This window comes from Polistes fuscatus, unplaced genomic scaffold (assembly GCF_010416935.1).
Source record: "Polistes fuscatus isolate 324 unplaced genomic scaffold, CU_Pfus_HIC Scaffold7, whole genome shotgun sequence".
NCBI lineage: Eukaryota > Metazoa > Arthropoda > Insecta > Hymenoptera > Vespidae > Polistes > Polistes fuscatus.
The window spans coordinates 777,687-803,516 of record NW_025113151.1 but is presented as its reverse complement, the minus strand read 5'-3'; the positions used below and the strand labels follow the sequence as shown (position 1 = coordinate 803,516).

At 37.4% G+C, this 25,830-nt stretch overlaps 1 protein-coding gene across 7 annotated transcripts in view; it reads right to left on the bottom strand.

The window, feature by feature from the left end:
* The window catches only part of LOC122524383 (SH3 and multiple ankyrin repeat domains protein 3), a 91,780-nt gene that overhangs the window by 29,980 nt on the left and 35,970 nt on the right, over positions 1-25,830 (bottom strand). Inside the window, exon 1 of one of the 7 annotated variants that reach the window (XM_043646619.1) lies at positions 2,539-2,913. The exons of the other annotated variants lie outside the window; for them this stretch is intronic. The gene's annotated coding sequence lies outside the window, so the exon portion shown is untranslated. Of the gene's footprint in view, positions 1-2,538; positions 2,914-25,830 lie in introns of those variants that run through there. 7 annotated transcript variants of the gene reach the window in all.

Genomic DNA, 25,830 nt, shown 5'->3' with positions numbered 1-25,830 from the left:
ATACATCAAATAGTCTCCTGCGAATTTTCCTACGTACGAGAGGTGTTATAACTCTAACGGTAACAAATATTGAATTGATAAATAATTGATAGAATCGGGTGAAATGTGTGCTGCTACCTTTTGCATCATTTCCTTTTTTCTTTTATTCTTATTTTTCCTCTCTCTTTTTCTATTGCACGGTAAGTATAGCAAACAGTGAGAAATATTTGATGATGTTTCCATGTTACGTTTCCATACATTCTCGTAAACGTAACGTTGTCTAATAGAAAATATCGTATATCCTGTCAAACGATTCTAATAATATTTAAAATAATAATAACAATAATAATAATAATATTTGTAGGAGTACCACACGGGGAAGTAAAAAGGAAGTAGTTGTTCACGCACGGGGAAGACGAGTTTGTATAGTTACGGTGACATATGTTACGCACGTGTAACGAGTTGGCTATAATTACGAACGAATGGAAAATACTGTTGCACTCTAAGAGCTCCGTATGTCATCGCATTGTTGCATTGTGTTCCCTGCATATATTCTCTCTCTTTCTCTTTCTCTCTCTTAACGACGAATTACTAATGGACTCTAACATAATTGTGGAACACTCGGAAGTGTTTAAGAAATAAAAAAAAATTGCATACGTCGACAAAAAGAAACACAATCAATCTCTTTGAATGAATTTTTCTTTCCGCCACGTATAAACATCTTAACGATTTGGTTAATTTTTTCCTCTCTTTTTCAAAACCATTGAGAAAGTCTGTTAAACAACCACAAGTTTACTCTCTCTCTCTCTCATTTTTTTAAAATACTGGAATACAAAGAGGCTTCTCAGACGAAAGGTACACAAAGGTACAGGTAACTTACACCAACAGGAAATTCCCCATACCTTGGTCACCCGTTTTAGCACCTGTAACTACTACACGTCTAACACAATGCATGCATGCATGGATCTATAGACCAAAAAACAGACTAGCTGCTGTCGATATGCAGCAAAAAAAAAAAGAAAAGTAATAATAAATTCATCATGTAAGCATTACGAAAGCAGTCGGTGTATAAATAAACGAGGTCCTTTCGTGTTCTCTATCTTCATAAATAACTAATAGTCTTGTCTACGAGCTAACATATACACACACACACACACACAAATACATCCCACATATATCCCCGTATCGATTTCATTCGAAGGTTTACGTTTGACTTTAAAAGCAAAGTCTACGTTAATAAGTTTGCAGTTCGTTGTTTTTAAATTTGAACACACCATAGAAAAAGAGAAAGAAAGAAAGAGAGAGAGATAGTGGACAAACCTCGGTGAGATTCATTTGAATTTTTCATCCGACCAACCATCCCCACCACCACCACCCCCCTGCATAGCCTGCACAGACAAAAAAAGTTTCTCCAGACGCTAGTAAACTTCGTGTGCAAGCATGCCTGCTTACGTGTGTGTGTGTGCGTTGTTGAGGTGTGCGACTACGTAGAAAGAAAATTGATGAGGGTGTAGAAGAAGATGGTAGGAAGAAAAAGAGTATGCGTCTGTCTTGATCACTCTGCGAACTCGTATAAAGATCTTTAGACCTACGTGTGGTTCACGTATGTCTGGTAAAAAAAGGGACAGAGAAAGAAAGAAAGAAAGAGAGGGAAAGGGAAAGGGAGAGGGTAAGGTGCGGAACAAAAAAGGAACTTCGTCGTGTCGCGAGAGGGACGAAAGAATAACAAGCTGCATCACCCCCTCGGCTCCTCGGCCCTCCTCCTCCATCTCCCTTTTCTCACGTCGATAACTTCCCTTTAAGGGTTGCAGCCATTCTCAAGGGAATGAGCTTTCGTTTCTTCGCATGTACCATATATTTTGATTTTTATTTTCTCTTCCTTTAATTTTAGTATTACTCGTAACTCAAATTTTGCGATGTTCACAGTTGCGAAGACAATCTTCTTGATAAATCATTTGATTATTATTATTATTATTATTGCAAGGGATTGATCTTAGTGACATGAATAATATTAAACAGGACGTTAATCGTTATCCTATCGGGGATATCATCTGCATGAACAAGCAACCGGACCATATTCAGAACACTATGAACATGAGTGTACGTGGGTGATCAGGATTGTCGTATGAATATTTGATGGGCTGATTTCCAAAGTAGCGTATGCGTATCCTATAGTTATCTAACCGTATGCTATCTATATTCTAAGAAATTTTTTCAGCCAGAATATGGCAAAAGATATATATTCGTCTAATGTACATTTAATATTATCCAATGTATTTTATAAATGACACCTATGGTGCATTATTTTCATTTTTCTCTATAGATATTCAAATCGTTTTCCAATGAAATAAAATAAACGATGAACCGAGCGTTCAAAATAGTTAAAGTATAAGTACCAAGGTCAGGGAAAGATGAGAACATTAAAAATAATAAAGTGTTGAGAATAAACGAAGATTGATAAAATGAGACGAAAAGAATAATGGATATTCAAAAAAAATAAAGTATTAGAAAGTGAATGACACGTCGAAGCACGTGTCGATGCCATTTACTGAGACTTACCCCACAAACGTTCAACGACCTCTGCACCAGCTCAACCCTCCACCCAGGTTAACACACGATATCACCAACAGCACGGTCAGCCATTGCCAAAAACAACCCCCGGAAGTTGCACGCACAGGACCCCCTCCCAAAATGCACCAACAACGCCGCCAAGGAGAGAGAGAGAGAGAGAGAAACAGAATTGGAAGAGATGAGAGAGAGAGAGGGTGAGCATGTACCGGCTGTAGCAAGATGGCGACGATATCAACCCTTCTTCTTCATCTTCTTCTTCTTCGAGTAGGATAAATTACGTGCTTGTATACTTTCGGTCTATTCTTCTTCTTCCACACTTTCTCTCTCTTTCTTTCTCACTCTTTCTATTTCTTTCGTTTGCATATGACGCATGTATATATATATATATGTGTGTGTGTATATTGTATACGTATATTTATGTATGTATGTATATATATATATTTATATGTATATTTCTCGCTAAAGTAAGAAAAAAGTATAGATAGCAGGAAGAGAACGCGAGAACCTAGCACCGTGGGGGTGCATCGCACGACTACACGACTACACCTTTTGATAAGGGTGCTGCTCGATGGTGGCGCCATCGTCGCAACCACCACCAAAGCTGGCCGGATGTCGGTCGCCTGGCAACCAGGAGAGATCGACCGACCATCCTCCAACCCCTCCTGCAACCCCTCCTGCAACCCCTCCTGCAAGCCCTCCTGCAAGCCCTCCTACAACCCCTCCTCCTTTAACGCGCCTTCCCGCCTACGAGACGCTCTTCCTAACCCGCGTTACTCACCCCCCCCACCCACCCTGCCAACCAACCACCTACTATCATCCCCCGTTCGCCCCCGTATTTATGCGTTACTCTTTTTAACAAACTTCGGTGTACCGATTGAACGCGTTCGTTTCGTTAGAAATTGCTTTTTACCCAACTGCTCAAGGTTTATTGACAAATTAAGGGTTGATCGTTCCCGAAATTTCAAATGATCAATCTCCTATCCTAATTGATATCGTCCCTTGACTATTATCGTTGATTCCTGCGTTTAATCTTTCAACGAATCTTTGATTGTACCTATTAGAAGAGACAACTCCTGTATTGATTAACAATACCAGGTAAGAGAAGGTATGCATGAAGTATTAAAATGTTGATTAAAAATGTAAAAAAAGAATATCGTTTTAGCGCGCTCGCATTAATTCGATCCGAAGTTCGGACTCTTCTTAATTTCATTCTAAGTTATTCTAATCGACGTTGAAGAGAGAATTATTAAACGTCCCGTGAGTTTTAACATCGGTCAATCAATAAAAAGGAATAATATCGAACGAAATAATACATAAGACGAAAATAACCTAATTGGATCGCGATCATTTATTAATTAGTATGACAGGTATTCATTGATATTGCATGTCGCGAAAATAACATCGAACGTATTATGAATTATTTCTAGAGATATTTAGAAACTTTTGATTGTCTTCTAATGTACATCGAAACACAGAGATAAAAATGTCGAGGGAAAAAGGGAATAAATAAAAAAAAAAAGAGTAGAAAAGAGAGACAGAGAATCTTTAGAAATAACGAAGGTAATCCTCTTTGGTATCTCGAATCGATTTAAACTCGGGGGAACACTTTGATGGTATCAAAACGATTGCTCTCTTAGGCAAGACAAAATATTGACCCGATATTTATTTCTAATTTCAATATTTACCAACGGGGGGGGGCCAGCTTTAAAATTTTCTAATACGCGAATAACACTTTTCCGATCGGACGATATTGCGATCGATATAATAATCCGTTAAGGTATAATGCTGAACGATTAAAACTTGAGATAGATAGAGAGAAATATTTGTCCAAGCCCTTGGTCGTACTTGAATAAACTCTGAACAAAATTTGACTACCTGATATCATTTTTCCAGGCCACGTTGCAACGAGTTTTGCAATCGGATCAAGTATAGCATATTAGGAAAACTAGTTGGAATAAACGAAAGGTAAAGCAGCAGCAGTAGTATTAGTAGTCATAGTAGTCATAGTAGTAGTAGTAGTAGTAGTATTTACGTGTGCTCGTTATCACACGGAAACTGAGCAAAATCCAGTCGGCTGTAGAGTAGTACTGGGTTAAATCGAGTTACCAAACGCGATTGAATTAACGCGTTTGTAACTTTGTCTCGTCGTTTACCAATTCATTCCTAATTTCCGAATGAATGATAGACCCTTCGGAGTCAGGAGTTCAAAGATTAACAAACGTTCGGAAGAAAAAGAATACAAAATTAAAGGGACGAACGAAGAAATGAACATATAGGTACGCTATACTCTTGCAAAGTATTACAAGTTAAAATAAAATCCTTTAAAAGGGAACACTCGAACACACAACACTCAGTGTTTTGGTGTTCTATCACCTACCCTCTCTTATTCTCTAAATATACCTATATTTGTCCTTTCCCTTTAGCAGCAATATGTCAGAGGCTTTTAGCTACCCCTAGGTGCTTAGAGAAACCCCCCCTAAAGTTTCTACCATAAAGCAGTGAGAAGTTTCTCTCTCTCTCTCGATTTCGTGTTGACTTCACCCTTCAAAACTAAAAGTACTTGACATAGTCATCGATCAAAAGTACACAAATTTCCTTAACTATAATATCACTCATATAAAACCACGAGAGTTAAAACATATATATAAAAACATATATATTATATAAATAAATTACACGAATTAAATATGAAAAAAGTATTTGGAGTTTGCAAAAATGTGCACCCTCGAAATAGCTTGAAGGCAATCCCGATGACAACCTTTCAGAATTGAAACTCGAGTCCTTGGAAGTACTTAAGAAGAAAAAAGGGCAGGAAGGATACTGCTACTACTTTTTCAACGGAACGAAGGGAATAAGGGTGAACAAAAATCGCCTACGAACATGAATCCTATTGTCCTGAATTCTTTAGGGATATTTCCATTCACCCCTTTAACTTTCTCTCTCTCTCTCTCTTTCTTATTGCAAGAAAGAGGGTAGCAAAAGCTCGACAATGGTAGACGGCAGGCAATACGTAATTGGCCTTCGACATACGCATATACATATATCCTTGTTAATGAAAGGAGACGAGAGTCCTGCCTAACGTTCTCGATACTGGATCTTCCCTGAAATACTCTTCTACTCTAACGACCCTTCCAAACTAACTACCAAAATCTATTATTACAGTAATCTTTAACCCTATTCTCTCTCCTCTGCCTGCCAATTTCTCACTCGCTGACGCAAAAACGTATGTTCCAACATAAATTAGAGTTTTACCTTTCGAGATCCTTTAATTAATACCGCGTGTCCTATTAAAAGAAGAAGAAGAAGAAGAAAGAAAAAAAAAAAGGGAATGAACTTTTTGACTCGACGTAGAAAAAGAAAAAAAAAATGAACCGGGGAGGACAGTTGGAAAATGAGATGTCAAAAATTCAATGACGATCGAAAACGTAATAAAAAAAGGTAAAAAGAACGTTGAAGAGGAAGATTGAGGGAAAAAAAGGAAAAAAGGGATGACGATGATGGCGAACGCGACGTCGACGTGATGGTGGTGGTGGTGGTATCAGCGATAGGACTAAGGGAATAAAAAAAAGAAAAAAAGGGAAGAAAAAAGAAGAAGAAGAAGATTCTTTTAAAAAGAGCACCCACTCTTATCCTCTCCGATAATATCTCTATCTCTTTCCCTCTCGAAAGTGACGCGTAGCAGACGACGACGACGACGACGACGACGACGACATTCAACATCCGTTTTGAACGTTGCACCACAAAGCACGGATATCACCAGAGACAGGTCTTTTAGGGTGGGAAGAAGATCGGAGGTTGGTAGGGGGGGGAGGATCGGTGAAAAAGTAGGTGCAAGGTCCTTTCAGATTAGATCGCATCCAATTTAGTTCGTTCGAGGTTTGACCTCGATTGCTAGCCACCTCGGGAGGGCTCCCACCATTTTTTAATTCTACCAACGTACAGGATGTGACACTCTACAATCCCAACCCTCTTCTATTTTCTTCTCTCATTTTTTTGTTTCCTTATCTCGTCGTTATCGTTGTAACTAAACGGGAACTATTTAAATATCGTTGTAATATTAATTTCTTTCCTATAAATAACAAAATTCATCTATTTCGTATACTTAATTATTTATTTAAAGATTAATGAAATTTCGGATGGATCTCGAAATATGACGTTGATACGATTTGGAAAGGGTCAATTAAATCAAGCAGCGCGAGATTGAAAATCTAATCGAAGTCTAAATGCTCGCCTCAAAGGATTCGATCGAGTTCCATGGGCCAGTCGAGGCTCTTATCAGGGTGTCGACGAAACCCCATTAATTTAGGAAGCTCGGTGGGGGTTAACCAAGGGCGAAGGTTTTGCCAGTCAAAGGAAACTACCCCCTAAGCAGTGTGTGACGTCTATTTGACGTTTGATCGATTTCCATCAGTCTACTACTCCTTCGAAAACCCTTCGAGCCTTTCCTCAAGTTTACCTGTACCGTAAAACAATGCCGAGTGCTATTACTTACGTATAATTAATGCACCTTCATTTCAATAATACGAGTAATTAAGATTTCTAATGACTTTTCGTTGCATAATTGACTCGAGCTAAATACAATATATAATTAAATAAGTTCGAGGATGAAAAGTTGTTTGAAAATCAAGATCTCAATCGTTTGAAGTTAAATTACCGTAGTAAAACGATCTTCCCACGAAATAATGACGATCCTCAATGATCCAACACAACTCTCGACGGTTCGAGTTCCGGAACGATGATCGCGTAAGTGTGACCAAGACAGCTTATTTTTTTTTCAACTCCCTCCCTCCCTCCCCTTTCGGTTAATACTTATTTATACTCTCCTCGAGAGAATACGACGCTTAATCGAATCATTTTTTGGATAGATATATGATATATTATCCAAATAATATAATAATAAACGGGTTTTGAATAAGAAGTTTTGCTACTTGTCTCCTCGGGAGATATCATACGAGAGGACGGACAGTTTTCTAATGAAAATTCAAATGAGAGGGTTTTCAAACCGAAGGAGCTGGATTACCTGGACGTATGTCAACTTGTCTTTGAGGAGTGCTCATTATTTACCAGTCAAGTTTTTTCATCTGAATTCCATCGAAATTGTTCTTTCGATGAAAACAACTCCGAGGAAAGGGAAGAGAGAATTTTTACATGATTTTCTTTATAACTAGACATTTTCCATAGAGAGAGAGAGAGAAAAAAAGGAAATAAAGAACTTCAACTCGCGATTAACATTAAAAGAAGTTCATAATTATTTATTAAGGCGAAGGGTAAAAAAAAAAAAAAAAAAAGAATCAGTTTGAACGTTCCTCGTTAGCGTAGCATCAAACTTAGTAATTTCTTTACGGAAAACTTTTCTCCTGTAGCAAGCAGCCCTACCATCTCCCCCTCCCACCTTTTCTTCCTCCTTTTCCAATTGTTAAACAATGAAAGAATGTTGAGAGCGTAAGAGTAATTCACACCGAGGAGGAGGTACCGAGGTTACTCCATACAGTTTCTATGGGAAAAGAGAGGCCAGGAAATCCCACGTAAGACAGGAAGGAATATCCTGTAAAGGAAGTAAGACAAAGACGGAGAGGACATAGAGAAAGAGAAATAGATTTTAAGGAAGTCCCTTCACTGTTACACCGAAGTTCTAACTTTCCAGTGTCAGTTTAGTCAACTACCCACACCTTTCCACGTTCGCCTACACTGCTGGTGATCCTTCTTATCTAGCGAGTTAAGGTAAAGAGTAGGTTGGATTAAACTGGGTGTCCCTAAAATAAGCGAACGTTCACTTTGTAAATAACATCTCCGTTCCAGTACCATGTTTTTACGCCAACCATATATTTACCAGGAGAACAATTTCCTTAACGACAAATTTCAATTTACGTTTCAACGAACGATCCAAAAAAAAATAAGAAGAAATTTCGTAAATGTTATTGGACGATAGGTGGAAACGAATTATGAAAACTTATCGTACCGAGATTGTGCAATAAAATTCTGAGGAAAGAGATGATTACTTTAGGGACACCATGTGTATATAGATAAAGGATAACTTTTTTAGGGGATAGAACAATGATTGAAGAAGTAGGGAAAAGTTTGAAGAATATTCCGAGAGGTCCTGAAGGAGTAGGAGTAGGAGTAGGAGTAGGAGTAGGAGTAGGAGTAAAAGATATTGGCATGAACCTGCAATGCCATATATAGACAAGGATACCTATAGACGACATTTACAGACGAGTTTACCCTACGTATGTTTGCGTGTGGGCGTTAAACGATGAGAAGAACCTAGTGGTGGTATTGCTGGAAAGGGGTACGAAGGGGTAGGAAAGGGTAAAAGTGTAAATCGTGGTAGTGTGCATGTAGGTAAGCCAGGACTGTAAATACTGCATCGTTGCTGCCTACCTCGCACGTTTGATATGGCGTACATATATACAATCGATTTCAATCATTCCAACCATTTATTCTAACCCATAAATATATCAAAAAAATATTTATTTCAGAAGAAAAGAAACAAAATGAAAGAAACACTCGAAGATTAATCGTAGTAATCGGCAAAATTCAACATTTGTAAATAATACCTAGGCGAAATTCTGGATAAAATCTTGAACCCGATTCCTGGCACGTATTTGGCAACTTACCAGAACACCCTGGATATCCTTAATCAAGGAATAAGAACCTTTTGAATGTCGGCCATCTATCCGCGGCGTCTTCTTGACGTACGAGATTATTTCTGACGTTACTTTTCATTTATAGATTTTATATATTAGAAATAAGACCCCGAATATAGAATAGGTTAACACACACGTTGGCTGCGCGTATTTTAATTATTCGTTTTAAGAACGTATCAATTATTAATAGTTCGTTCGAATCAAAGAGAATTTATGATACTCGTATCGAACTTAATTTTGTTCGTTTGACGTGCGACTGCGAACGCGTCATTAACGACGATCTATTTATATGAACAAATATTTATCACTCTCCGTTATTATATTTAATGGGACGAATCAATAAACGATCATTGAGCTCAATCAGATTTTTTTCGAGTTTGCCCAATCGATGCTAATCATTTTCTTTTATAGATTGAATTGCTTATAATAGTAGCAGACGTTAGGAATAATATCTTCTCTTAGAATCTCTTCATGCGATATAATAATATCGTGACGAAAGTTAAATATATTCCTTGTTGATCCTTTTCTTTCTCCATTCACCGACCGAACGATCTATAAATTTCATCAAAGAATTATCCTCAACGACAAAACGAGGAAAGCTAATTCTTATGGTTGACCATGGGCTAGCTAGCTGGCTGGCTAGCTAGCTAGCAGCAACGATGCTACTTATCATGATAAATGTCCTATGCTAGGGATCGGCACGGCCTCCTAAGACGCTGAAATATTTCTGCAATAAACATGAACCTTCTCTGTACCTTCCCACGCCTCTCTGCAGGACTATCTTGTATATTCTCTCTCTCTCTTTCTCTTACATTCGATGATTAGCAGAACCAAGGTTAACATTTTTAAATAGTTCGAGAAGAAATCTTTCTCGGTTTCACTTTCATAAAAGAAGACAAATCCTAATCCCATTATTCATCATAATCCTCTGCATTTTTTTTTCATACATATGTATATATATATATATGCATAAAAAAGATATGTAGGATATACTTAACGATGTTTGATATATCACAAAAATTTATACACACGTTTGTCAAATTAATTAAAGCATTAATTAAGAAAAATATCTAACGAACAATTGGTTCAAATTAAAAGCCATAAATTTCCAAAAAGAACGTTCCGCTTCCTGCGGAATCACATTTTCTTAAAGAAAGACGTAATCTAGGAGACACACACACACATATATATATATATATCTTATTCTCATTTGCACGTAAAATTCGAAGGGTGAAATTCAGCCGAAATAAGAAAGAAAGAGAGAGGGCGAGGGGGAGGGAGAGGGAAAGGGAAGACAGTCGCATTACCTCAACGATTTATGCGGCTCCTTTCCCAAACGCATTCATCATTCCATGGTGTCGGCGGCTTGCTTTTACCCTCCCCCTCATCCCTCCTCCTACAACTCCAACTCTTCCTACTCCTCATCCTCGGGTTCACTCTCGCTCTCTACCTGTCTGACTCTCTCTCTCTCTTTCTCTCTCTCTTTCTTCATCCTCTTTCCTCTTTCTTTTGAAGATTTAGCCCAACTCTCTGGACTCCTCCTCGTTTTATATACACACGTACACACACATCCATTCATTTCCTCAGTTATACATACGCAAAACCCATACATCGACTCTTTCTCTATTCGCTCATTCACATGCATTTATTTTACTATCACACACACACATACTAACTTTGCTCTGCGTCTCTTCCTTTCCCTATAATTCGCTAACTAATACAGATACAGGATACTTTCTAAACCCCCATGAATCGTACCCGTTCTCTCATACGCGCGCAGAATGCACGCAGAGTGGGAAACCAAAGGAGAAGAGGAAAATGTTGATTGTGTTGACAGCAACGCGATTGTCCCCGTTTTATTCGATCATTATCATCGACTTTCCAATCTTTTTTCTTTTTTTTTAATTTTATATGAAATATGATTTGATTCTTTTCGTCGGACTGGTCTGGAAGGGTCAATAAATGAAAGGAATTGAAAGAGAGAGACTATAAGAGAAAGTACGAGGACCACCCTGATGACTCCTCTTTCAAATTTTTTATTCATGAACTTGCAAGAACAGCTACGTGAATTTACGTGTGGGTGTACGGAGAAACGAGTATACCACATGCAAACACGCGTACGTACATTAATACAAACATACGCGTACTCTTTCTCTCTCTCTCTTTTACCGTGAAATTTACTGTTCACTTAATTCCTGGTTGACACTCTGGTGAAACTAACTGTTGAACGATGTTGAAAAATACTAGACAAAGCGAACGATTTAGGGGGAACAATTTGATCAATCCGTAAGTGGACATTGTGTCCAGGGAATTCTAATTCTAATTGTGTTTAGTCACTTTACCGTGTATCAACGAATCACTAATTTGTTTAGTATTTGTCCATTCCCATAGAGAACATCTGGCTAAAATCAAACCGAATTGGTTATCTATTTGTACGTTCTCTGAAACGAAACAAGATTACGTTTTAATGACGATTAAAATCGAAAAATCTCAAATTTAATGTAGGGTGAAATTTGATAAACGCATACATTACAACAGCATAACCGATAGATCATAAGCTTAGAAGATTTATCTCTCGGTGATGAGAAAAACAAAAAATCATCTTTAGATGATCCGATGGACGCTGAAACATTAACACCAACGTGTTTCAACGTGTCAGGTGTTGGCCAACAGAAAAATTTGCATTTAAAGCCAATGCCAGGGGCGAAAAAGAGATAGAAAGAAAAAAAATTAGTAAAAGGACTCTCTCCCTTTCTCTCTCGGAGATTCTTTTGACGAAGCCGAACTCGTCAGGAGGATAAAAGAGGAGGATATATCTTAAAAGGCTAAATAAAAATGAACAGACGAGTTCTTTGAACTCTTCCATCTTCCAACCCCCTCGTCAAATTGATCTGAAACGTACACACGCACGGGACTCGCCTAAAAAGAAAAAAAAGAAAAAAAAGAATAAGTTTGTCTCTACTTGAAATTTAATTCTTTTCAGCTCAACTTCGGAGTCAATCCAGACCTTTGGACTTTGCAAACGACGTTGGAGGACAAGAAGGATCGCTGGAGATCGCTGTTTTTTCTTCTTTTCCTTTTTTTTCTCTCTCAGATATTTAACAATAGCTCCTAAGTAAGATTTATTATCCACGAGATGGTCCGAAATTCGTGCGAATATTTTTTTCAGCACCGGATTGTTATCCTTGCAATAAACAAAACAAAAAAAAACAAAGAAAACTACTACTACTACTACTACCTCTAATTTATTTTTCTTCCATAATCCCCTGAACGAAGGTGAAAAATTTCTTCCCCTTATCGTCCGCCGACAAATCTGACTAAACGTTTAGCCCGACATTCGTTAAAACTTAACTCGATGATAAAATATCATCCCTATTTCATATTTCCAGGTTTAATGACCTATCAGAAAGCTAGGTAAGGGAAGAGAAAGAGAAAAGGGTAAGAAAGAGAGCGAGAGAGAGAGAGAGAGAGAGAGATAAGGATATAGGAAAGAATCCTTCGGAGTTTCTCTATTTCTCGAGGCACGAAATCGTGGTGCTATCGTTCGGGGTTGCCAAGAATAAGAATAAGAAGAAGAAATAAAAGAGAAATAAAGAAGGTTAGAGAACGTACGAAGAAACGAAGACTCCTTGCAATCGTATCGAGGCTCACCTTGTTTTCCCACCCATGGTATTCATTTCAAGGACAGGAGAAACATTTCGATCGGTTGTAAGGGAGATTCCCAGTGTAGATTTTCTGCGGGGCAGCTGGCAAAAGGATGTACTAAATCTTGCCCGGATATCTCGAGAGTATATCAGAGTCAGTGTGGCAGCGGGGTGCCTGATGCAGTCGACGCTTACCAATCGAGAGAGAGAGAGAAAGAAAGAGAGAAAGAAAGAAAGAAAGAAAGAAAGGGAAAGAGTTGCTGTGGTTGCTGGTTGCATGGCCACTGATCCAGCCGACGTTGCTTCTGCTGTTACCGTTCCTCCTCCTGCTGCTGTTGCTTCTGATGCTGCCGGCTATGTTCTATAGCCTTTCCTATGGACCTTCGTGTCGTTCCTGTGCTTTCCTGAGCTTTATCGATTCCTCAGTTTCTCCAGGGTTCAAACTGTTTATTTATTTCCGTATCGTTTGTTACGTTCCATCTTTACCTACCACCCCCTTTGTACACCACTGTGCGTTACATCTTATATTCTTTATCATCATCATCGTCAAATTAATCTTTCCATTCTAAAACGTCAAATGTATTCTTTCAAAACTTCGCGAACTATAGGATTTGTGTTAATATAGGAAACGTTGTTAAGGTAATTCGTACGGTCCTGAGTTCACCGTACCTAGTTAGAAACCCTTGCTCGAATAGAATAGAACGTTGGTATGACCCTTACTGACCCGAAAGCCCGAATCCCGGTACTAAAACCACCTTGCTTTCGATCCATCCTACATCCTATATTCCGCAATACTAAACCATAGTATGTGTAAGTAGAAAGGGACAGTAATATCTGAGTTAGATAATACTTTATGTTCTCACATTGTGAAAGAGAAAATCTCTATAGATATAATAATCTTCTTATAATAAAAAAAAAAAAAAAAAAAGAAAAAAGAAATTCAATGCAATTTTCTTCATCGTTCAACGATTTATCGCAATCCAATAGAATGAAATTTATGAAAAGCGAAGAAAATCTTGACACGATTAGCTTTTGGCAAGCTGAAAAGGACGTTAAATCGATCGACCTTGAATTTCAGAAATAGAAAGCGTTTTAGGTAGAAATTCGAGTGATTATTTTTCTCTTAGCTATCTATCAATCATGCTGATGAAAGATCAGATGAATATGCATAAACAAGTATACGCCTATAATATCGCTTGTACTCGTGTCAACGAAATTGATCCATCAATCTTATCGTCAAATATTGACTAACCTAAGAGAAAATATAATATCTCTCTCTCATAAAAAAATTAGATCATTTTTATAGTTAACACCATGAAATCTTTATCCCCTCCCCCGTTGTTAAATAATTTTAATGAAATCTTATGTTTCTCTAATAATATTGCATCAATTTTAATCTACCGCAGTTGTACGAATTAAAATTTGTTGCCGGCTATGTTATTAGCCCTCAACCCTACTACCCCCACCCACCACCACCACCACCACCAGCAGTACCCCCCCTCGCCCATTTCTCCTTCAGCTCTACCTCTTCTTTTAGATCTCGTTATTTCTCGGTCTTTCCTGTCTGAGGATTTTCGCGAGATTACATCGAGCCCACTCGCTGGTAATTCCCTTAAATCCCTTCAACCACGACCTGTCTGCCCTTCGACCTATGACCCCGAAAGAGGATGAAGCAGAAGAAGAGAATGAACAAAATGGGACAGGAGAGAGATAGAGATATACCTCCTCCCCCCACCACCACCATCATCACCACCACCATCACTGCAGTATCAAAGAAAGCCTCTTTTTAATTAAGCGGAGCAGCGAACTTTCAACGATCTCACGACTCACCGATAAAGCTTTAATGACAGCCGGCTAGCCCTTCCATCCTCCCTTCCATCCTCCCTCCCTCCCTCGTTGGTGTGACTACCCCCTTCCCTCGACTCTAAAATCCTCCGAGCATTTTTTTTTTTACTTTCCTTCAATTATGTTTCCACTCTTGCTGCGAACTTTTCAATCTTTTTTTTTTCTGATCATGATAATTTGCAATGATCGTTGAATACTGTACAAAGCACTTTTATTTTCGAGCTTTCGAATTTTGTTGTTGTTATTCATTAAATATCCCGTATATAATAAATGTTTAATTATCTTTAGTAGAAAATTATCGGTATTTAATAATGTATCGAGTTATATCTCGCTCTAGTCTCTCTAATTATAATAAATTAATGTGAAATTAAATTAAGGGTATAGGATATTTTTCTGATAAGTTTTAATGATTGGGGTTGGTGGGAGTAGAGGGAAAGAAGGGGGGTTGCTCGTCAGGAAATTAACTTCATTTGGAAAGGAGAACTATCTCGAAAGTAAAAAAATCGTTTCTCTTCCTTCTCATCTGCTTTTCTGTATCGTTGCACTTGAATCTCACGTAGAAAGATAGAACGAAGGAGAGAGAGAGAGAGAGAGAGAGAGAGAGAGAGATAAGAGATGAAAGTTCAACGGCGGAGCCTGCAAAGGATCGTGTTTCCCTCTCGTCGTTGTTCGCTTCGAATAGGAAAGAAAAGGAACGGGAAAAAAAGTTTAAAAAAAAAAGGAAAAAAGAATGAAAAAGTAAATATCGTCTGCTAGCTCGAGTGTGCAAGAGGAACAGCGCATGGATATGAGGAAGGAAAAAATACGAAAGGAGGAAGAAAAAAAAAAGAAGGGAAAAATAGGAGAAAGAAAAAGAAAAAGGAAAAAAAGGAGGAGGGGAAGAAGGATTCAAGGACGTTGTTCGTCCACCAGCCGGCATACGGTTTCCAAAGGACGAAGGTCGTTCTCTATCTCTCTATCTTTCTCACATAACGAGTTGCTACCACGTGCCACAAATTGCATACTTCATAAGAAGAAGGAGAAGAAGGAGAAGAAGAAGAAGGAGGAGGAGGAGGAGAAGAAAAAGATTATACGAAATTTCTCCATATCTCCAGGACTATAATTAATTAACCTAATTAGTACGGTAATTAAACAGAAATATTGTGTGCAAAGGGAATAATACGCGTGATTGATATTTCATTCGAAGTAAAAATAATTTCTATTTTTGTTTCGTCGAGATGGGAGAAAATAGAAAAAAAAAAAATAGAAAAAAAAATAAAAAGCGTTTGATATATCGTTATTAGTTATTATTAGTCGCGATCGATTAAAAGTTTTCAATCTAATCAACGTTATTTCAATATGCAAGGATACCTCGAGGAGCCCTTCGAGATAAAGCGTACACGCGCTCTTGAGTAGTTGTAAGCGAGTATATACCTATACGTATAGTCATTTAATTAATCACCGTTATCTAATCCGAACTAGTTAAAATGATATTCTATTATCTTAACGAGGTATCTTAAAGGACCGTTCTATATCGATCTTGTCAAAAATTCAAATGCGATAAATATAACAAAGAAATATTATTATTTCGTCGAGTAACGTATCAAAAAACAACAACAAAAAAACAAAAACAAATACGTTATCGACTACTAAGAACAACGTATTGCATTTTTAAATCGAGTTTAAAAACGAACGAGAGCGTACTTTGAATAATTTCAAACTAGATTATCATCCACGGATCGAGATAAAAATAAAGGAAGAAAACGTAGTAGCGGTTAGTAACGTTTCAAAAGAAATAGAGAGAAACGTTTAAAGTCTGATCGAATCAAAACCAAAACCCCTTGAGATCGCGAGCACGATGGGAGTCTTGCGGGATCACTTATCTCATTTGTTTATTATCTCGTTTATTTTTGCCACGTGCCAGTAAGTATTCCAAGTAGATGATTCCCTTCCCTTCCCTTCTCTTCTCTCTTTTCTCGTTTGGCCACTTCTGTCGTTTGAATTGGAACGTAAACTGAAGTACGTATGCGCGTTATATGAGGAACGAAAGTGACAGACGGTGGAACGGATCTCTTACTCTCCCTCCCCCTCCCCCTCCCACCTCTCCACCTTCTCTCTCTCTCTCTCTCTCATTTCCTCGTGAGAATCAAGTCTCCGTTGTGTTGGCTGTCATTTAGCAAGAGCTTTAATGGAACACGAATGCCGGTGCCACAATGCATCGCTCGCAACCAAGTTAAACCCTGTCGGATATAACGAAGCGATATCTTAGCCAACTCGATTGTTCCGTTCGCCTAATGTCGGTTTCTAACTTATCCTCATACCCATGGATTCTCCTTCGACACAACGTATATAAACTTTTCAACACAGCTGTAACACATCTTTCATCTGTTTCCAATGAGAGAAAATTGAACGGAAATTGGAAGCGGAAGCGTTTATACCCAATTTCTTAGAAAATAATAAAGGCGTTACCTGTTTGTCGCGTGATTAGTATAAATCAATGCGAACCGATGATGCGGATAGAGTAATAGTAGTAGTAGTAAACTATTGGAGGTGTAATAATGATTAATATTGGAACTATCGTATCTGTCAAGACGACAATTATAGTACGGTTATATCAGATTAGGATGAAAAATTGCAATAGGGCAATTTCGCGAAGGATTATCAAAGGGATATTGCAGGAGAAACGAACCTTAAACGATCTATCTAACAAGGTCGATCGTTGGACCAGGCCCACCGTTAATTAGTACAGAAATGGACTACTTCGTTAAACGTAATTGCATTAAGCGTACCTTGTACGTTGTTCCATACGTAAGCAGACCCCTATATACACGTATATATATATATATGTATATATATTTCTATCTTACTCCATTCGCATGTTCGCAAATGCACAAGAGACTACTTAGTCGATCGTTTCGATCGTATTAACGAACTTCTGCATGCCATAACAAAGTTTATGGAGATAATAAATAGTGACAGTTATTAACTATTAGATCCTACTATCGACTTTGATTTAATAGTCAATTAAATAGTCGATTACACTACAAAAGAACTCTTGATAAATTTAACCTACACTCTTTCCAATCATCTCGCTTTTGCAATTCGATTATCGATATTTTTTTTTCTACTACTACTCGGCCCAAATTTAATAATACGATTGTCCATCTATTCCGATTATTTGATTTCAGGATTTAAAATAATGAAATAATACGAATTCATTGGAACGATTCTCGACGATCGATTCTTTCGAGCGAAACTATTACAAAAATGTTTAATCTTACGAGGAGGGGGAGGAAAAATGCAAGTCTCCCGATATACGCCACCCTAGATATACGGCCCTGTTCTAGTCCAGACTATTGATCCTACCGAGAGTGAGCGAGAGGGTGTGAGAGACAGAATGGCGATAGAAAGGACGAAAGTGTGAGAGTAAAAGAGAGAAAAAGGGAGAGGAAAAGGGTAAGGGACAGGGAGAGGAGGTGGGATAAAGAGATAGAAAAGCGAGAAGTGCAGAATAGAAGTGAAGAGAGAGAGAGAGAGAGAGAGAGTGAAGATCTAAAAGGGGAGTGTTAGTCCGTATTATTATCCTCAACTTGAACTCGTCGTATAAATTTTTCCGTCGTTCCACTTAAAACGTACAGAACGCTGCTCTTTCTTCTTTTTTCTTTTTTTTTTTCGTTGTTTCCTCTTACTTCTTTCACGGGACAACTTCAAACTTTGAAATTTCGAATATCTAAAGTATCCCCCACCCGCCCCCACCCAACCCCTTCCTTCCTTTTTCTCTTTTAGATTTTTCATTTAATTTCCGGAATTTACGCTGCACTCTTTAACAATTAAAATTTATCGTTCCGGAATTTACATTGCGTTTTTTGGGCCATTAAAACTACGTATCCCCGGAATTAACATTGCACGTTGTAGAACGAAAAATAGCAGGTTTAGCAAGTTTTATTACGATCCTGTTATTGTCGTTGCAATATAGTCATTTTCACTTTAATCCTGCAATCCTGTGTTATATCCTTGTTCTACAATTATCATTTATGTTTTTACCAACCATCTCTCTCGTGGAAAATTACTCAAATACATTTTATTTCGCGACGTTAATTACTCGTAGAAATTGATTGAATAATGACAGGTAAGAATATAAAGGTTTGCTCTTTCAAAAAAGAAAAAAAATACGGAAGGGGAAATGCAAAACAAAGAAGGGAAAGAAAAAATAGAAAGACAAAAGAGAAGTCAATGGTAACTGGTAGAAGCCAACGAAACGTTGCAGTAAAAATGATGCACGTTTGTGTCTGTGTGTGTGTGTGTGTGTGTATTGATACGTGGGGTGGTTTAAGGGCCGTATGACAAGATCAAGTACCTCGAGGCACCTATCGAAGAAAATGAACATACGAGATGCTTTAGTCGACCGTATTTTCCAGTCATACGAGAGAGAGAGAGAGAGAGAGAGAACGAATGAGAAAGACTATAAAACGGTAACGGGGAAAATAAAAGCAGATTTATCGTTCGCCCTAATTAACCCTCTTGAAGCAAATTATTGCGATTGCCGGCAATTGCAATGGTCCGCAGGAATATAACGAAAATTGCAAAACTACAATCGTAATTAAAAAAAAAAAAAAAAACGTTCGCGCATATTCATTTGTAGAACAATCATTTCAAACGACATGGTAATTGTTAAATTATTCTTAATTCAATATACTGATATGATTAATAATAATAATATTAATAATAATAATTATGAAACAATGAATAATCACATGAGCAAATCATACACGCGTGCACACGTAGGAGGAATTGAAAATTTTCCTTTGATGGGAAATCCATTTCAATCGGATCAAATTCTCTCTCTCGATGATACACACCTACTATACTTATTTCCATTCGTGAGATCGATGAATAAAATGGAAAAAGGATCAAGATGACGACAAAAATTAGATCAACGAGAGGAACAAAAAATCATAAGATATAAAATTAAATGAAAGATGAAGAAGAAGAAGAAGAAGAAAATAGAAGGATCGAAACGTCGTTGTCGGGCTTCTCTGTAGCCTTTTAAATCAACGATGCAGAAACGATCTTTCATGACAGACCACTTGGGATTTGGGATGACAGCATCCGCCGAACCGGATTTTGGTCCATGCCTTTTACCTATAATCATAATTATAATACAATATACTATCTTACCGTTTATAATCCAACGATCAAGAATTCGAACTTAGAAGATCTGAGTAATTAGAAATAAAAGAAAAACAATCAAAGCTCCTCTTCTTTTTGAATTACAATTTTAGTCCGGGGGGGAAAATATAAATTGTAGGGGGATAATCTAAGGGATACAATTTAACTAGAAAAAAGGAAAAAAGAAAAAAGATGGTAGTAAAAAAATTTGTACAATTCTTTTTCAACCTCCGCAAAAAGGATTGCACTTGTAATTGTAGCAACCAGTCCCCTTCTCTCTCTCTCTCTCTCTTTCTGTTGTACATTGCTGAGAAATCAACCCGAGGCGACCGTAGAACATGGTCGTTTAAAATAGATGACTGTATACCGGTGCAATGAAAAAAGAGAGTGAGAAAGAGAGAGAGAAAAGGACAGTCGTGTCAAAGAAAGAAAGAAGAAGAAGGAGAAAAGAAAAGAAAAGAAAGAAAGAAAGAATGAGAGAGAGAGAGAGAGAGAGATGAGAGCAATGGCGTGACACGTCGTGATCGCTAGAAAGAATCTCGTCCTGCAACCCGGAAACACCGTGACTAACAACTCGGTATCACGAAGGTGGAAGGAAAAGGCCTGGACCCTTCGGGGTAGATATCTTCTCCTCTTCTGGGGTCCTAAGGGTCATCAAACCTCATCCAGACCAAGCATTATTATGACCAAATCTAATTGAAACTCCGAGAAGAAGATACTCACGTTCTTCGGAGTGTACGAAACCGGAACTACTCGACGATAGTTACACTCATTGTCAGTTCTAACTATAATGATAATAATAATAATAATAACACAGTTATCTACGATAATAGCGATAGGAAATATTTCATTGCTCGATTTTATCTGCGTTGTACAACTTTATCATATTTTTTAATTGTTTCTGTTGATTATTAAAAATGATGTCAAGCTCGGAAAAAAGAAAATATATAAATATATATATAGTTAGAATTTATACATCTATGCAAAATAGGTTTCTTTTTTTTTTCTTACACCCTATAGAACATTCATACTCCTTTGGGTAAGCTTTAGGCAAGCTTCCAATATCGTGCTTTGATGTCCTACTATCTCTATGCATATGTAGTAGTCTAGGTAAGTGTGAACCATCAGGTATGTAATTGCAACAAATCGTCTGATCTCTCCACCCCCTCATTCCCTCATCTTTTCTTTCTCTCTTTCTCTCTTTTAGTATGAAAGATGGAATCCCTGGAGATGATTCAACGATTTATCTAGGTCATTCAAGAACCCAAGGGAAATCTCGGAAACTTTACAAATAAAATACACGTGTCCCTCTTTTTTCCTTTGAAAAGACTCGGAGAAACTCAACCCAGAAATTCATTCGACGATAAACCTTAAAGGAAGACAAAAATTATCTTGCAAATCTTCGACCGCAGGGAGCAATCGTTCGATCGATCGAAAGGTAACAAAATCAAATATAAGGAAATAGTTTTTGAAAGAAAACAAAAAATAGAAATAGAAATAGAAATAAAATTAGAAAAAAAGAAAGAGAGAGAGAGAGAGAAAGTCAACGTCCTCGAATTCAATCGATGGGATAGAAGAAAAGTGATGTTGAATTTTCCACTCGAACCTCCTCTTCTTGATGTATTACATTGTTCATGGACAATAGCACTATTGTACACGCGTGTCCTGTCGATTATGTCACGTACCGTAGTATGCGGAATGCATACTTTAATGAGAAAAGAACATAACACCTTTCTTCTCCTCTAACTCGACAAAAAATTCAATACGAGACAGTATTCCTTTTAAAAATAGGAAGACATTTGCATCGTATAAGAAACAAAAAATATATTATTTTACATAAAAAAATATTTATTATATATAAAAAAATTACCGAATACGAAAAATGCGAAATATAATTTGACTCGAGAATTTCTAAAGATTTGACGAGTGAACTCTAAGAATAAATACACAAGATTTTCTTATTTTCATTAATTTCAATAAAAATAACAGGAAACGAGGAAGTTGTTATATACATGTGTATAAGTACATTTATATATTTACCAGAGTTATGTATATGCTTTCTTATCCCTCGATCAGTTAACTCGAATCAGTCCCACGGTATTTTCTCTAGCATCCTACTCGATTGTAGTAGATTACATACAATCCGTTACCTCATGCTCGGCATTAATACACGCAAACTGTTGTTTCTTTCTTTTTTTTCCATTCGATCAAGATCCTTATAATAGATCTATAAAATTTGGGCCGAGAGATTAAGAAGGAATATTTTCTAATTGCGAGGCAATGAATTTAGGATATTAGAAGCATCTACTCAGTTCAGCACAATAGACATCAATTTGAAGTAAGCAGAAACTCGTGGTAATTGCAAAAGCCCGTTCGAGAAAGAACGTAGAATAGGATAGATAGATGGATAGATAGATAGATAGATAGTTGAAAAGAGAGAGAAAGGGAGTGTGTGCGTTCCACAAATGGAACGATTGGAGTGGAGACTGCACACAGTCCTTTTATACTATTCTCTTGCGAAGAACGCAATTATTGCAGGCATTCGACTACGCTTACGAGTAAGGAAACCTAACGAATACCCCCTTCGGTAGTATCGTGCAACTTGAAAACATATGGGAACCAAAAAGCTTCGAGCTTTATCTTCCTCGTTTGAAAAGGGAAGTGTGAATTACAGAATTCGGGGAGATCAAAAGCTACACCTATCTCGGCATGCACGAGTAAATAATTAGGTCGTTCGTGTTGGTAGTAATGGTAGTAGCTGTAGTAAATCTACATAAATGAATCGATCTGAGGTAGGTAGGTAAGGTAACGAGTTTTATTCTAATAAATTGCTATTAAACGTGCTACTTTTTACGTTCCATTATACGTTTTCAATTGAATTTAAGATTTTCTTTTCATACGGGCGAATCCATTTTCCAAGTTAAAGGAAAATCTATATACGTTATGATTTATCGAGAGAGAGTTTCGTCGAAAGTAATTTTAATTAATTGACATCTCCGGGTATATTTCTACGATATATACCGTTAGTTTACTTGAAAATTACAACGGAAAGAAAAATCATTATACGAAAGCGTATACGAAATCGAATCGGTGGTTTAATCGAGTTCAACTTCTAATAAATTGTTGCCCATTAGTTCTTCCGAGATATTTACTACGGGATTTTACCGTTAGTTAACTTGAGAGAATTTTTCTCGAAAAAATGATTTTCGAGGAGCATAACGAAAAGAAGATCGGATACGGTTAATCGAGTTCTCTTAACGATAAATCACCGGACACCGGAGATATTATTTCTACGTTGTACTGTTAGTTAAACTCGAAAGTGTTTTCCTTTTTCCTAAAACTAATTGTCCTTTCGAAATAATTCCCCCACCACCCTGCCCCCCTACAGTCTACTACTACCGTTAACCATACTTCAAAATTTCTCATAAAAATGATTCCCTAAGTACGAAAGAAGAAAAAAAAAATAAAAAAATAAGAACGACGCGTTTAATCTATAGCAATCTTCGGTCGTAACTCAAACAGGGTGAACTATAACTCGTCTTACTCGTATACTTAAACGTTCCAGATATTTACATATACGTTATATACATATATAATGGGTTATAGTGTAACTCCAATCGAGAATTCCACGATTCGCATTATCGGTCGATTGCACCGAACGTAAATTTCCCTGGCGTTTCTCGCGTGTACACTCGGAGAGCTCGATCCGTTCGTTTCGTTCACGGAGCATCCAGGTGTGCTATGGTGGTAGTAGTACTGTTGGGTGCTGGATGCTGGCTGCTGGGTGCTGGATGTTGGTGCTCGTGCTGGTGCTGTTGCTGCTGCTGCTGCTGCTGCTGTTGCTGCTGCTGACGGCAGTCTGTAGGTCAGTTATACTGTTACTGTTACCGCCGTACGTCCAGCCTATTACCGGTTATCGTGCGAGAGAGCAACGGTATGCGCAACTTCGATCGCAATGGAATTCTTCTACTCTACTACCCGAACCTCCTTCGGACATACTCGTAATCTTCCCAACCCAAAAAAACAACAACAACAACAACACTCTTCCAATCAAATTCACCAAAATCCATCCAAATCTAAATTTTATTAAAACACCAATCAACTATTATTTGGAATATTTTCTATCGATGTCTTTCCCGTTTGTTCCGGCCTAATAATTTTCTTTCAATTCGATCTTTACAAAAAACAAATATACGTAATCATTCATTTAATTATCATTTGTCAATAATCGGTATAATAAATTATTGTGCACTTTTTTTTCTGTTCTTTCTTTTAATTTATGAATTACTTTCTCTCCTTTTCCTTCCTTCCTTCCTTCATTCTCTTTCCTTTGCACAGACTCTCTTTCTCCGTTACTCTTTCAGTGTCGTAAATCAGTAAGATATTCTTGTATGCAAAACGACGAAGGCTACGAAAATGGCGAACACAGCGTTCGAACGACTAATGGACACCTCGGGTGAAACCATCAATAACGCGAGAAATTCTTAATTAATTGCCACATATGGTGGCTAATTAAATGCGATATGCGGTACTCTGCCTCGAGCATACATGCCCCACACATCGTCTCTCTCTTCATCCAGTAAATAACAAACAATTTTCAAACAACATTTTAGAAATGAAATTGTTTACTCGACTATCCGTCAAACTTTAAAGCAACAACGTTTCTTAACAAAATTATACAAAAATGTATAATCGTAAAATATCAAGATAATCCGAGATCGGGAAAAATTCTATGAAAATTTGACAAATTCCCATTGGAAGTGGAATATAAAAAAGAAAAAAAAAAAAAGAAATGTATAATATATGACTAGTTGATAAAAATTCAGAAGCAGGATAATAGTCAGCCCTTTTTATTCGGCCCTACAAATTTCTGACAGTTACAGGGCGGCGAAATCGTTGATTCCAGACAACGAACGGTCATTATGACTAATGAGTTAGGCGGGTCTGGAGTCTTTTGATCCATGGGATATTCCAACTACTTGCCTGTTGTTCTCGAAGTAGGCCTAAGAAGGTTAAGCAAAAGAAGAAAAAAAAAAAAAAGAAAAAGAAAAAAAAAGAAGAAACGATCGAATCTATAGGAAGATAAACGCGATCGTTCGGGCCAATTCGTGCATCATCGAGACTACGCTTGATTATACCAAGCTCGAGACTTCTTCTTCTTCTTCTTCTTCTTCTTCTCAAGCTCCCCTATAAATTACATTAATAAACTTGTCTGCATTATTCTTTTTTTGTTTTCCCTTATTTTTCCATTATTTATTACTTATCAATAATTTATTATCATAATCGTCGATCGAATACAATTGATCGATAAACAAATAAACAGAAAAGAAAAGAAAAAGAAAAGAAAAAGAAAAAGAAGAACATGACCAATATATGGATCAATTGAGATGACCGTAGCGATTTGGATTTAATAATTGATCACGTAGAACCCCCGATCTGAAAATATATTTTATAAGCGTATTTGAGATAAACAATTAATCGATAGATGGATCGATATCGATATCCAGTAAATCATTATAAAACAAGCCCTGATATATACGTGATGATTCCCGATGAAAGTATAAGATTAAGTAGATAAACGAGAGATCGGAGAATGAACGTTGCTCTCTCTCTCTCACTCTCTCTGTGCAACTCTGGTCTGGTCTGGTTCTGGTTCTGATTCTGGTTCTGGACTACTACTAACTATACTAAAAAGAGTAAAGGAAACTGTTGGCGCTGCGAATTTAGTGATCCAGGGTATGTACCCTTCTATTCTGGCGAATGGCGATGCCTCGGCACACACTCTGTAATTATAAAGGACCGGTTTTGTCCGACGTTAGAGGTATAATACGTACAACTACGTTCGGTACAACCAACGAGATGCCTTCAACGAAACATGCCTCGCAAATATTTCCCCATACGCGTACACATTTTTTTCTTTTTCCTTTTTGTTATTAATTTCAAAAAATCATTTTCTTTTTTTCATCTAACATTTGTATTATTATTAACATATTATC